Below are 14,123 nucleotides of genomic sequence, written 5' to 3'. Positions count from 1 at the left end.
ACAGAGTGCAAATGCTTTGTCTTCTAGTTTGATGTGCTCTGGAATTAACAGGTCTTAGTTAGAAGATGGCTTGGCTCTGCTCCTCTGGAAGCAATAGAAACTTATGGGGTATTATGAGAAGAAAAATTTAAAAACTCTGAAGACTATAAGAACAGGGATCCACCAAAGAGTGATGGTTATTTCTTTGCAAGATGCAAAGTTCAATAAAACAATTAGATGGAGGCACAAACTGTGCTAGCAAATCCATCTCCATGTGCAAAATTTTCTGTTAGCAACTGCAAATTGGACAGCGAGTTGAAGTTGTCCCCTGTGGAGAAGGGGAAAGCACAAAGGCTTCTGTCCCTCTAAAATCTTGTTTGTCTCTGTGGTGCTTACGGAGCCCTCATTAATGAAGTATTTAAGCATGTTACAACCTTATTGCAGCCCATGAGAATAATATTCATTCTGCAGGCTTAAATTGAAGCACAGGAGCTATGTTAACACTTACTTTGGCTCAGCTGTCCTGGGAACGGCAGCCTGCAGCATCCCAGAACTCAAATCTGTACATCCACGTTGCCCTTATGGGCAGGTGGCACTGCAAATCCCATCTGCTGCAGTGGAGCAAGATCCTTTTAAGATCCTTGGGTCTTGGCACAGGCTGGATATGGAAACACCTGAATGCAACAGGTGCAGACCAAATTAAATTTATTATTAAGAAGCAGGGGAGAGCACTGGGAGCCATCACTGGTAGGATACTCTGCACTGGCACGAGGCAACTGCAGCTTTTTGATGTCTTGTCATCTTAAACAGGGAGGATATGAAATTCACCTAAACCCCAGAGCAGCCTTGGGCTATGAAATTAAGCAAGTCCAAAGAATGCTGTGGGGAGACTAAATGAGGAGAGTCCTTGGAACTGTTTATTGCTCAAGAATATGTGCTTTTTGGAATATGCTTCTGCAGAATGTAAAATAAATTATTAGCAGACTAGAAATCAATTTCCTTTCACACACAGTTATTCTTGGTTGTCATAATCCCTCCTCTCAACAATTTTAAAATTCAGAAATTGGTTCAAACTTTGTTCCTCAGTGGGAATATATGTCAGTATGAGGCATCGGAAATCTTCTTTACTGCTTTCCCATGAAGATCAGTTGACAAATACACAAGTCCTCATGGGAGTGGGAAGGTTTATGTGTATTTTTTGAAGACATACTGAAGATCTCCTTTTCCCTTTCCTCCAACTTGGGCTCTTTTTTTCTGAACTTCCTGTTGACACCTGGAAGGGAAATAAGGAAAAGGGAGGGATCCCCAGGGTTCAGGTAACCCCTGCAGGATAATCAGATGTAGCTGTAGCAGTTCATGTTCCCACACAGTTTTGCAAACGGAAGTGTATTCTGGGTGGGGGCTCTTAATGTTTCTCCGTAACTATTTTTACACCTGTTTTATGGCTCTAGGGAGTAAGAGGCTGTAAAATGACTTTACTGTAATTGAGAATTACGTCCTATAGCTCACAAGAAATCTGTTAGCAAACTCACCACCGCGTGGTAATTAGAGGTGCTTAAGTGTTTGTGTATACGGATAATGCAGTTTCTGTAAAAAGATCAATTTTTCTAGGGGAAAAAAATTGATTTTAAATCAAATCAATGAGTAGACGTTTCTCTTCCATCACAAAGATTTAAATGAAACGTATCATTCCAGTCTAGCGGACCCAGATCAAGCTAGCTTGGCATGGTAAGCCTAATCAAAACATGCCATTTTCAGTTAATTCAATGTTCCTTGTGTTTGCCAGAGCTGGTTCTGTGCCCTGCAGGAGCTGTTGTTCAGATGTTTTGTGCTGTTCTGCTGCCGGAGAGCGCAGTGGCTCCCATGCCTCGCCAGGACAGAGGGACAGACAAATGTCCGTCCTTCTGAGGGTCTTCTCTGAGCCTGGGAGATTGTATTTGGGTTGAAAGCTGCTTGGCTGCCATAACAATTCAACAAGAGAAAAAACAAACTTTTTTGATCTATGTATGCAGAAATGTTTCTAAACAAAACACATTAAGGGAATCAGATTTTCTGATGGATGGGAACTCCAGTTTGCAATATTCTCTGACACTTGCCTATGACTCATACTTGATTTATTTTGTCTTTAGGCAAAGCTCCCACAGCACTACACCTTCCTGTCTTCTGAACCAGCACCAGCCAGATCAGGAGAGGCCACTTACAAACCCTTTTTTGCAAATCCTGAGTCATTTTCAGACGCAGCCATATCTGAACTCTTTTTCTCTTTTCATCTCCTAATTTGCAAAGCTTCACAGACACTTTTGCATTCATTAGTTTCTGGAAAAAGGCTGCATTTCAGCCTTGAGCTGTAGGCTTACATGGATACTTGAAGCCATACCATTTGCACTGCTAATAACAAGTGGCTAACAGACTTGGATTAAATAGTGTCCATGCATCTTATAGACTGATAGGGTCAGATCTACATCTAATTCACCTGCTTTAAGTGCGTGAAATCCTCTGGATCTCCTTGAATTTGCACAAATACAAATCTGAAGTATCACTGGGCATAAATTAAGCTGAATGAGTCCATCTAATTAAGCAGAGACTTTTCCTACGCTCATAATTTGTAAACACTGGTTATGTTCAAGTGAAACGTCAGTTGACTTTAACACAGACTTTGCTGATGATGAGGAACAAAGCTCGTAGGGCTGCCCATGGGTTCTGAGTTTGTTCCCAAAACTGTGGTGCTAAAGCTGTTGGGATGGCTGACAACCACAGAGTTTGGGTAAATTAATAACACTGACTTTCCCAGGCCCACTGGGTGCTGAGCATGATTAAAGGCAAGTCAAGGACTACGTGCTATTAATTCTATAGAGGAGTTCGCTTGCATTATTCATTAGATGTATACGGCTTGTTCTAGGAGGAGAGAAAATAGAGAAGCACCTTTGGTTGTATTGTAACATCTGTGAGTACAGCTGGCTCTTTTTCTTTGTGTTCCACTTATTATGAGCAATTTGTATGTTTTCTTCTCCATCCTCAGTCAACAAAGAAAAAAAAGAGGAGACACTTGCAATGCTTGTCATCACAGGGCAAAATTCCTACTCCTCCTGTAAAGACAGGAATAACCAAGCTCTTGTTTGGCCTTGGCTGTAATATCTGCTATCATTTGTCAGCCTTCACATAATCAGGTAATTTAATGTAATTCCTGCACTTTCAATCAAGCCCGGTGAGCAGATGGCCGAACTCAAGCCCGTAGATTTTGTCTAATGGTGCAGTCTGATTCCAGCCCCGCAGCCGGTGCCGTCTCTGTGTTCACAGCAGAGCTCAGCTCTGCTTAACTCCACTGCAGCGAGGGCTTGGGAAAGGGCTCAGGGCTGGGCTGGGGTCCTCAGCCTCACCTGGATGGAAATGAGATTAAACACCTTCTCTTCCAGGGCAGAGAGCGTTTTAGTGAACTGGCCGCTCACAGGGAAGAATTTGAATACACGGAGGCAGAGATTGATGCAGGATTTCACTGCTACTTAGGGCTCGCTGCTGGTAATCCCTCAGAGTGCTCTTGCTGTACCAGTTGTGTAAATAAAGCAGTACTAGCAGGAGCACGGTGGGAAGTCTTACCTTGGCGTTGAATTTTAAATGGCCCAATGAAGCTGATATCCAGCTGTTAGAGGAGAGGTGTGACTACTGCGCTTATTTTATAATATGAGCATCTATTCTCCCCAAGTTAGTATCTTTTAGGTTTTAATATTTTAGGTGATAATTGTAATAATTATTAATATGTTTTCTAAATAAATGAAAGAGCCTGCTTTAATTCCCCAAATTTGGATACACCAGCTTGATGGCGTTTCCAGCACTGAATAAAATACTTTCAGGGCAGCGGGTGAGAGAACGGTCGGTTTGTTTCAGAGCCACGGTGCAGCATCTCAGCTGATGAGAAGGAGCAGATAGATGGGGATGAAGTAGTGCAAATGTCAGGGGTTTGTATGAGCTCCACTCTGTCTTGATCCATAAGTTCGGCCAAGAAATTCGATGCCCGTGCTGTCTCTAAAGAGTAGCAACACTTATCTTCCATGCTGAAGATGATGTGAAGCTTAACCCACAAATGTCCATGAAATGCTTTGACAAAAAACACTAAGGAAATTTGAAATGTTTGTCATTGGGTATCACTTGATCGTCCCTTTTCAGACAGTTGCTCCAAGATAACATTTTGCTTTTGCAACAGGGGAAAGCTTTGTGTGCGCTGCCTGTAGGCAGAGAGGAAGGTAGAACAGCTTCTCCTGGGCAGTTTGTCCCCACCAGCCTCCTTTGGGCAGCACAGCCCAGCACATCTGCTGGTGGAGCTTTAACAACTGGATCTTCTACACAAAGCGCACGACATCTTCCAACTTCATCCGGCTTATTGCTGCCCAAGCCCTCCTGTGTGCCCCCAGTTTCTCCCCTTTGCCTGACTGGCGTGTCTGGCTCAAAGGCAGCTTTGACAGGCAGCGGCACACCTGTGTGAGTGTTTGCACAGTGAGACAACACCCGTATGTGTGTTTGCACACACTACTGGAGGATTTCAGGGCTTCTGTCTTAGGCAGAAGCAAAGTCAAGTTTGCTGCTTAGTACTGCTTTATTAAACAGCGACTAAAGATGTATAATCTTTTCACGCCTGCTGCCAGAGAAAGGTTGGAGGTGTTTGCTTGCGTTGTTGCATTAACATTACTGTTCTGAGTTGCTAAGCACCCCAAGAAATAACCTGAGAGCTACCTTGAAGAAATAAAACCTGGATGTATCGATGTTGTACTAACATTGGTGACACCCGAGGAGAGTTGCACTGTTCATGAGACTAATGCACAGTACATAGTGACTGTCTGTCCCTCCTCCCGTGTGCTTGAGGATTTCTTTTGATGCTGCAGCAGCTGGGGAAATGCAGCCACTGCCGTTTCTGGGGAGCAGGACAGAGGGGCCAGGGTTTGGGGGCTGCTGAGCATTGCAGGGGTGTCCTGAGAGCACGGGGGTTGTCAGAGGACTCCCAGGGGTGCAGTGGGTCCCCAGGCAGGCTGCTCACTGCTCCAGTGTAGCTGTGCAAAGAGGCACTTTGTGCCAAGCACAGATGCGTTAATGACTGTGGTTTTCTGCTCAATTGGAAGGACTAAAAGGGGCTTAAAAGGCCTCCTTAAAGAACTCAGCTTCTGCGTGGGTGGTCATTGTTTGAGTGTTTCAGCCTTATAAGTGAAAAGGCACAGATATATATATAGAGAGATGTAGACATATGTATGCGGTGTGTGATGTGGTGCTTGGGTGCTGTGATGCCATTTGTACAGGCACTTCCCAAATGTCTGGCTGAATCGAGGCAGAAGGTTGAGCTGGTTTTTGTACACGTGGTTTCTGAGCTTGTGAGCCTTGTGGGCAAAGCTGAACCAGGCTGTTGGACGCATTACCCAGGGACAGGACGGGTGTTTTGTCTGGTGGGAAAAATGACAGAAACAAGACTAGAGACAAGCATGTTTCTGCGTTGCTTTTGTTGCATGTGCTCATGTTTTGATGGATGGTCCTTCTGCTCCCTGGTGCCCGTATGGCTGTTGTCCTGACACGTGTGGTTGGAAGGCTGGCAATGACCAGAAGGCTCCACTAACATGCTTCCCCCTCCCTCCTCCAGCTGTGGAGATGAGAGATGAATTCTCAGCTGTGATAGCCATTGTCTCCTTGTGCAGGTTCATCAGGTGCAACATGGACTCAAGCTTGTCTGAACCTTGATGATAAGCTCTACTTGTTAAAAGCCATTATATTCGCTACTAGCTGAGTATAATTCCAACTGACTATTGCCGTTCTCTTCTGCATGTAATTGAATTCGTATTCATCATAAAGCAATGAAAAATAAATTGTGTGTGTGTGTGTTTTTCTCCCTCATAAAGCAAGGCATGCTGCTGGCTCTGCCTTCCCTGTAATCTTTCCCTTTGCGACGTATTGTAATAGAATTCATGGGAACAGAACAGCCGATATAGATTGTGCATTTTTGACCCACCTAGGAGAAAGTGAGCTTTATTTCAATACCAAGCTGGAATTTATTAATTCAGTTGTCTTCAGGGTAAAGCTAAAGTCTTAGTTTAAGATGCTTTAATACCAAGAAAGAGTGCTGGCTCTGTTGCAGGCTAAGACGGTGTGACAGTGACCTGTGACTCAAGTTGTGGTGGTGATAAAGACTTAGCACCTGGATTTTTCCCTGAAACCACCAGATGGGGTAAGAAAAGAACTGAGAAATAACCAAACTCCAGCCACATGGGATGCATATCCTCACCTGGCTCCATCCAGAGTTGTTCAAGAAGAAAACCAGCACTTATTCTCAGATGCTTAAGCTGATTGCATCCATGATCTGCCTGGTCAGCCTCTCATACCGCTTCCCCTTGCCTGAGTCATTTAATCACCGCTGCCAATCAGCACTATTGAAGAGAGTAACAATACATTTCAAAGCTCAATCACCTTTGTAATCTTCTCACTGTCAGCACATATGCTGCCCTGGAGGGCAGAATTACTGACAGATGAGAATCAGGGTGGTTTTGCTATCGAAATGTTCGCTCCTGTGTGTGTATGTGTGTCGTGAGCACACATATGGCTATATATATATATACTTACATGAGTATGTATGTTATGCTTTTTAATGTAGCCTAAGTGTTGGGAGCAACATGCCAGTGAACAGTGAACTATACATTTAAACAGAATTTGGAGCTTCTTAAATGTTTGGTCAGATGAGAAACACATGTGAAAACAATAACATTGCAAGGCTTACAGTGACACTGGTCAGTGTCTAAATGCATGCAGTGGAGAGGGCTGCCACGGGGATGAGTCCACAGTAGTCCCTGTACTGGAAGGTCTTCCTGGTGCTAAATCTCCTCATTGTTATCAAGTTGGAACCATAGAATAGTTTGGGTTGAAGGGACCTTCCAAGCTCATCCAGTGCCACTCCTGCCATGAGCAGGGACATCTTCACCAGCTCAGGTCGCTCAGAGCCCCATCCAGCCTGGCCTGGGATGTCTCCAGGGATGGGGCATCCACCATTTCTCTGGGCAAGCTGCTCATTTTTGTCTTTTTAAATCAGCAAGGATTAAAGCCTATGGGAACCTGCACAGCTTTGTGCAGATGATCAGTCATGGGACAGTCTGTTCCCTGTATAGATGCTCCATGGAAAGTCCTGGGAAGTCTCCCTGCCCACCCTCCCACCTCTTGTCCTTCCATCCCGGCAAAAAGTTCTCTGAATGTTTCTATGTTTCAATTTCAAGAGATGGGTATTTTCCTGGAAAACCCTCTTTAACTGAAAAATTCCCGACTCTAACAGCTATCCGCTCATTCTTTGCCAGCTTTCTACCTGCCTTTCTCTCTACTTCATCCCTCCTGACATGCAGAAGCCAGAGATAGACCTCCTTAGTCTCCATGCTATGGAGTGGTCTGTCTAGCACCCCTCATGTCCTGCCTTCATTTTTGGGTGAAGCGCAAGAAGCAATGTCACCTGTTATCTTGGAGATGTGACAACAGGCATCCGGTCCCGCAGCACTTGTGCTGAATGGCATTACTTGGATCATTAACTTCTGACCTGCAACACAGAGCAAAGCTGATGGTATATAATGCTCTGTTGTTATTCATCACCCAAGAGTCTAGATACTAATTATAATCTGCCTTTCATATATGCCACTAGCCTATAATTTTAATCTGAAACATTTGTGTGTGCAATGAGGCAATACTTCTATGGCTTACACCCTGGTGTAAGCTGGTGATTTGTAACATGCTGGAAATACAAAATCAAATAAGAAGGAATAAAAATAAAATAACAGCGAACTGTTGCTCTTTGAATTTGACATAAACAAAGTGTTGTGATGACTTTAAAGTTTGCAAGGAAAAAGCCCCAGATGTGCATCTGTCTACATCTGTATATTTCTGGTCGTATACATCTATATAAAGGTAATTTCAAAGCCCAGGCTTTCTTCCCTGATGCTCAGCAAAGCAAATCCTGATATCCATTGACCCAGAGGGAATGCTGTGAGCAGGATCAAATCAGAGTCATTTCTGCCTTTGACATATCAAGACAGAGTGTAAGTACAACTCGTTGCATTCAGAGCTGCTTCCCACTGGCCAGAGGCTTTTCCCAGAGGCTTTTGGCAAAAACTTTACTGGCCCCGTCGGTAAGTCCTGGGCTGACATGCAGCCTGTGCTGGGACTCAGAATGAGGGATGTGGGGTCTGGTCCTCACCCAGGTGGTGCTTTTATTTGCCACACACATAATTTTCAGGATACAGATGTAGCTCCTGCTCTGTTATTGCCACCTTTAACAATGGGTTTCCCACACCAGATGTAATAGGGCCCAATGGCCATGCAAACTGATGAACTGTGGGACATACGGGCTGAGGAAGAATGAAGAAGTGGGAGCTATCAGCAAATGTAGTTTTATTAATCTGTACCAAATCAAGAAAATGCCCCACAGGGAAGAAAATTATCAGGAAGAATCTGGGGATTCTGGGCATCTTTCCAACAAGGAACAACAGAGCATATGGAAAGGAGGAGTTCAACCAGGAGCTGGATGCCACTGCAAGAAAGAGCGAGGATTAGCAGCACCAGTGAGTGCGAGGGCAAACACATAGCCTTGTAAACTCTCTTTTAAGGTTTCTTGCGCCACAAGGAATGTGCTGAATACCTGGAAGAGCTGAGGGTCTGGAGAGCTTTAGGAATGACTTCTAGGAGAGATTGGTCCCAGGGATATTGCTGCTGCTTTTAAGACTGACCCAGTATGAACAAACCTACTGCCCTTCAGCTGGGGTTTGAGCTCATCCGGCATCCCTGTGCCAGCAGAACTGCCAATGTCTTTCAACATCAACTACCGGATGGTCAAGGCTGATGGACCAAACTGTGAGGCTTTGCAGTGGGGAACCAATGGTTTGAAGTGCCAGCCTGTGCTCCCTTGAGGACTTTTCTACTATAGGTTCCATGTTTGTGATGGGCAATGCACCAGTTTAACAGGCATGTGAACTAGATAAATGTGTGGGGTGGGAGAGATGTATGCTTTTTTGTTATACATTGTTCCCTAAGAATGTGTTTAGTTAAAAGTTGAGATGACATAGGAGAGTGAGCACACAGCAAACAAACAAACCCACCCCATACATTGGGATTTCAGTGCTGGAAGAAGAAACCAGCTTTTCTTGGAGAATGTCGCTGATGAGGAAAAGAAAGAGTACCGAGCTGGAAACATTTGATGTTATATGTTTTATAACAGCAGCAAAAGCAATAAACTATTCCTATTGGCTGCTTCTTCAAGCAAGTCACTTTGCATGGAGGCTTTTCCCTATAATGAAAACTATATGAGCTCATCTTGGAGATTGGAGTGATGTAATAACCATGTAAGGTGCATTCTGATGTCTTGCATGAATTATTGAAAAACCACCTGGTAGATTGGACCATGGCCTATAGGGAACAGTCCTGCCACAGCAGGAAAGTGGTCTGGATATAGCAAGTTACCAAAGGATTTTGAAAAATCTCATCGTATGTAGTAATTGTTTCTAGTTACAGTGACAGGAATATATCTTTTGTTTTCCCTCTCTTATTTTTTGTTGTCTTTTAGTATAGCCTTTCCTGCTCATTCAATAACCCTTCTTATACCTTCGTTTCCCCTATATATTAAGACCTGATGATCCATTAAGGCAAATCCGATATTTCAAATTGCATCTAAATTGATATTGGAACAAGAACGGCCTGCCTCAAAACCACTTCCATTCTCTTCTGCTGGAGATTAGATGGATTTTATTTCAGAAAACAAATGAAAATTTTGATTATGTGTGTCATTCAAACTGCAATTCCATCTTATTAAACGGTTCCAGGCAGTTGGTGCTGGGAACATTGTAATAAGGAATCTAACATCTGAGACAGTTTGGCTGAAGCTGTTGGCCAATTCCACACTCTTAGTCAGGAAATTCTGGCTGTGGCTAAGTGTGCAAACTGAAAACCATATGAAACAATGAAAATAACTGTTTTATTATGTCACTAATATTTAAAGTGTTATAGGATGGCAGCTGTTCATTTCTGCATATTTTAATGACTTAATGAAAAACGCTGTCCGGACTAGAAGTTTTTTTGTGCATGCCTTGGCATTACACCACCATTTGTCTTCCCTCTCTAACATCCCAGATGTCCCTAAAGTCATTGGGAAGAGAAATCACATGTGAAATAATGCTGGCTTTGATGAAAAGATGACATTTCAAGTGTGCACTGACCTTTTTCCTTTTTCCCTTTTTCCATTTTCCTTCCTTCCCCCACCCCACCCAACAGGTGTCAATTTGTTAGTCTAGACCCAAGGAAGCTTGTGAGCTTTACATTCTTTGTTTCTAGGCATCAAGGCCTTTGAGAGGGACCCAGCATCCTGGGAAGGTGCCTGGCTCTACACAGCACCAAAAGAAGGTCCACCTGGCCTGTTTCTGACCTGCTTTTGTCCATGGAAGGTCCACAGCCTGGAACGCTTTCCTGAGGAAGGTAAGTCCTTCTCCATTTTTAAAATAGCACCAGTCTGGTTTTCGTTATTTCACGCACAAATGCATGTTTCTAGTCAATCCCTGTATCACCAAGGAAAAGACTGAGGTGTATGTTGCGATGTATGTTAAGGTGAGTCCCTGCCAAATCAAGGTTACTGTAGAGGAGCAGGATTCATGGAGGGAGAAGAATGAAAGCTAAGAGGTCGTGTAGCATCACTGTAGGTTTGTGGAGGTCCGATTAAAACAAGGTACTACAAATGCTGTTAGTTTGCACAGGTCTCACGCAGGCACAAGTTTTATACACCTGTGTGCTGGTTAAACAGGACAAATCTCCCCAGCCTTTGCATTAGTTGATGCAGCTGGAAGAGAGGCAGATTCCTGCTGTAGGAACTGGATTGTCGTTCGGTTGGTTTTGGTTTGGTTTGGGGCTTTTTTGTTTGTTTGGGTTTTGTTGTGTGAATGGGGGGTTGTTTCTTTTATGGGTTTTTATTACTGTTGTTTTATTTTGTTTTGTTGTTTTGGGTTTTTTTCTTTCCAATTTCTAACCATTATTGAACGTTAAACCCAACTGCTGCTAATGCAAACCACCAATAGTGCAGTACAAAGGGATGTGCAACGCTCTGTCCCTTTCAATGGCTGAGTTAAGGAGACTGGAGCCACCAGCGGCACAAAATCCATCAAAATCTCAACACTTTAGTGGCTCCTGCCTGGAACCCGCACAACACCTTCCAGGTCAAAGCCAAGGATCCTTTTTCCCCCTATCAACCCTGCTTCCCCTAAAGGCCCCTACAGAAGGAGTTTTCTCCCAGCAGTGCCAAGCAGGCTGGGAAGCATCAGCTGGTGTTTAAGTTAAGGTGCCCACTACAAAAGGAGGTTAGAAATACCTGCGTTGCAAGTCACTCCATATCTCTCCACCCCAGGCAAAGAATAATTTTTAGGAGCCTTTCTTGTGGTTTGAGTAAAATCCCATTAAAAGGCCAGCAGAGGGGGCAGCTTCCACTGCTGCACGGAGACCCAGAGAGCTGGTGCCAGCGTGGCACACATTACCGCTATTATTTATAGCACTCTACCTATACTTATGTAAGTGGTGCTAATTAGTAGATGGAATTAGCCTACTGCTCTCGGCAGCATAATTGTAAATAATTTCCTAACGTTTCACTCGCTGAGTAATGAGTTTCTCCTGGAAATACAAAAGATGCACTAATGATAATCTGGCAGTTTACAGCAAGATGACAAACATTAATTATATGGGATTATGATGTGATCCTCCAATTTAAGTTAGTTTGGCACTTCTGTGTAGAGCTGGATCCTAGGACTTCAGTGGATGCTCTTGTCTGCAGCATTTCATGTGATTTTTTTCTGATTTTAAGCAGCCTTTTAGCTTAATCTTTTACCCACAGATCTCACCATTATTAATATTTTGCAGCCAGAAATGCTGGACAGATTTTTTTTGACAAGGCAGTTGTATAATTGTGCATGAAGAATATGTACAGTATCAAGCTTAATTAATCGTCCCAGCAGACTGACCACTGCAGTTACAGGGATGTATCGTGGCTTTGATTGCATTTATGATCAATAAGCTGTAGCCTTAGCATGGAACGTGTGATTTACTAAGGACAGCTCCAGAAGAGTGGCGCAAATAACTCTGGGTTACAAAATATTCACTGAATAAGCTCTGTCTGCTGACACAGACGTATCTATTCCTGATCCAGGGTGTTTTTCTCAGGTTTCTCTTCTCTAAGCACTGTGTAAATCCATCCTTCTTCTTTGGGAATATCAGAGTTATCACTCATAGGGAAAGAGATACAGATTTGAAGCCGGGTGTAATGATGTACACTCAAGCTGAGAAAGTTTTTACATTTTTAACTGAGATCTGATCATCTTTATGTATTCTGAATCAGACCTAGGATAATCATAGTTTCTATATTTGTAGGACACTGGAATTTGGAATATGGTAACCTTGCTGTTTTCTCCATATTCACTAGTTTTCTCTAAATAATACAAACATATGATAACTACCACTGGAACTCTTCACTAAAATGAGAAAAGGGACTTTATTCACTGAAATAAAAAGATATTCATAGGCATTGGTTGGAATGAAATCCCCAAACATTAGGATATTCAGAAAGAGTGTTTGGTTTCTGAGCCTGTGCAAACAGCCGCTGAGCAAAGCCAGTTTCTATTCCTGCTGCCACTGTTTGGTGCGATGTGATTGTGGGCCCGTAACAATCTCTTAGTTTCTCCATCTACACCCTGGGGATAATGATACTTTGTCGTTTGCAGGGAGCTCCATCCCTCTCTCCAGATCCCAAGGTGGGATGCGAGGATGTGTAAGTATTGCGGTAATTGCTGTATCGCTGCCGGTGCTCGCAGGGCTGGAAGGACGTGAGCTGACTGCGCTCTCAGAACAAAACGCCTGGGCTGCATCTGCTTAACTGCTTGTTTTCAAGTCCCACCAAGCCTGTGCAGACTGAAAAGCTGTTAATAGTATAAATACAGCATGGTTCTTACTCCATCTTCCCCAAAATCTTCCAGTGCTGGCTTGGCTTACTTGAACTTGCTGTGATTTCGCTAAATACTATAGGCCAACGCTCAGACCTTTCAAATATTTCAGTGCCCAAGTCCTATTGATTTAAAAGGGAATCAATGTTTTAAATGCTTTTGAAAATCTGCTGCTTGGACCCTGTCTGTGCAGTTGCGTCAGAGTCAGCCTGAAATACCACATTTGGTACATCCCTACTAAAGTGGGGGAGTAGTTAGGTAAAACCTAGCTGATGTCTTTTAACTACAGAGTATTTACCACCTTGCACCATGAAAGAGGAGAACCAAACCCTCCCCCAGGAGCTGATGTTTCCAATTTAAGAATTGTTTTCTGATCATTTACATTCGCAGCTGTTGGCTGTAAAGTATTCTGACCTTTATCTTTCCCTGTGTAGCAGGTGAGGTCCAACAGCGCTGGGTGCGATGCTACAGCTGCCAGCTGTGGATTTTCATGTAGTGAGTGCTGCAGGATGCTGTGGCTCCCAGCCTGCATCCCAGACCTGCCACATCTTACAAGGCTTCTTCCAGCTACATAGAAGAATAATGGTATTAGCTTTTCCTTCCTGTGACTTTTCGATCAGTAGAAACATCTCTTTCCTCAATTCACCTAATTAAGTGTCAGGAATTGATCTTTGGGCTGAAATTAGTACCTGAAGTAGAAATGGGTGAACAAGCTTTACTGATGGATTTTGTTATTTATTGGCAAGTCAAACACAAGCAGCCAGGGAGCTGGGTCAGCTGAGGTTTATTTAATCTGTATTTCGTTTGTTGTATTTTTAAAATGTAATAACTAGATGTCAAATTAATTTGTTTACTACGCTGTCCTCAATCACATCCTTCTTTTTAGGTGAATCATTTCTGACCCTTTATAATTACTGACAAAAATCAATCTTTAATTTTACTTCTATCTTCCAGCCTCCATCAACTATTCAGCCCTTCTTTGTGCAGGGCTGTTACCTGTCAATGAGCCCCTGACATCTCACTGCAAGCTCTTTGTGATTCTACCAGACTTTAAGTATTTGGGCTGAAATTTGCTGCAGCAGGTTCTTGCCCCCAGCTGACTTGGTTAGGAAAGACTTCAGGCAAAACAATGTTTAAATTTCCAGGAAAGAGGATAAAGAGAAATATGTTGTTTTA

General features: G+C 43.3%; 1 long non-coding RNA gene across 1 annotated transcript in view; it reads left to right on the top strand.

The window, feature by feature from the left end:
* Positions 1–14,123, top strand: part of LOC110358946 (uncharacterized) — an 80,433-nt gene that overhangs the window by 37,437 nt on the left and 28,873 nt on the right. Inside the window, exons 11-13 of the long non-coding RNA XR_010466528.1 lie at positions 6,089–6,178; positions 10,306–10,446; positions 12,729–13,532. This is a non-coding gene — a long non-coding RNA (uncharacterized LOC110358946). The remainder of the gene's footprint in view (positions 1–6,088; positions 6,179–10,305; positions 10,447–12,728; positions 13,533–14,123) is intronic.

Source organism: Columba livia, chromosome 16 (assembly GCF_036013475.1).
Source record: "Columba livia isolate bColLiv1 breed racing homer chromosome 16, bColLiv1.pat.W.v2, whole genome shotgun sequence".
NCBI classification, from domain to species: Eukaryota; Metazoa; Chordata; class Aves; order Columbiformes; family Columbidae; genus Columba; species Columba livia.
Note: the sequence above shows the minus strand (reverse complement) of the source record. Positions and strands in the feature narration are given on the sequence as shown.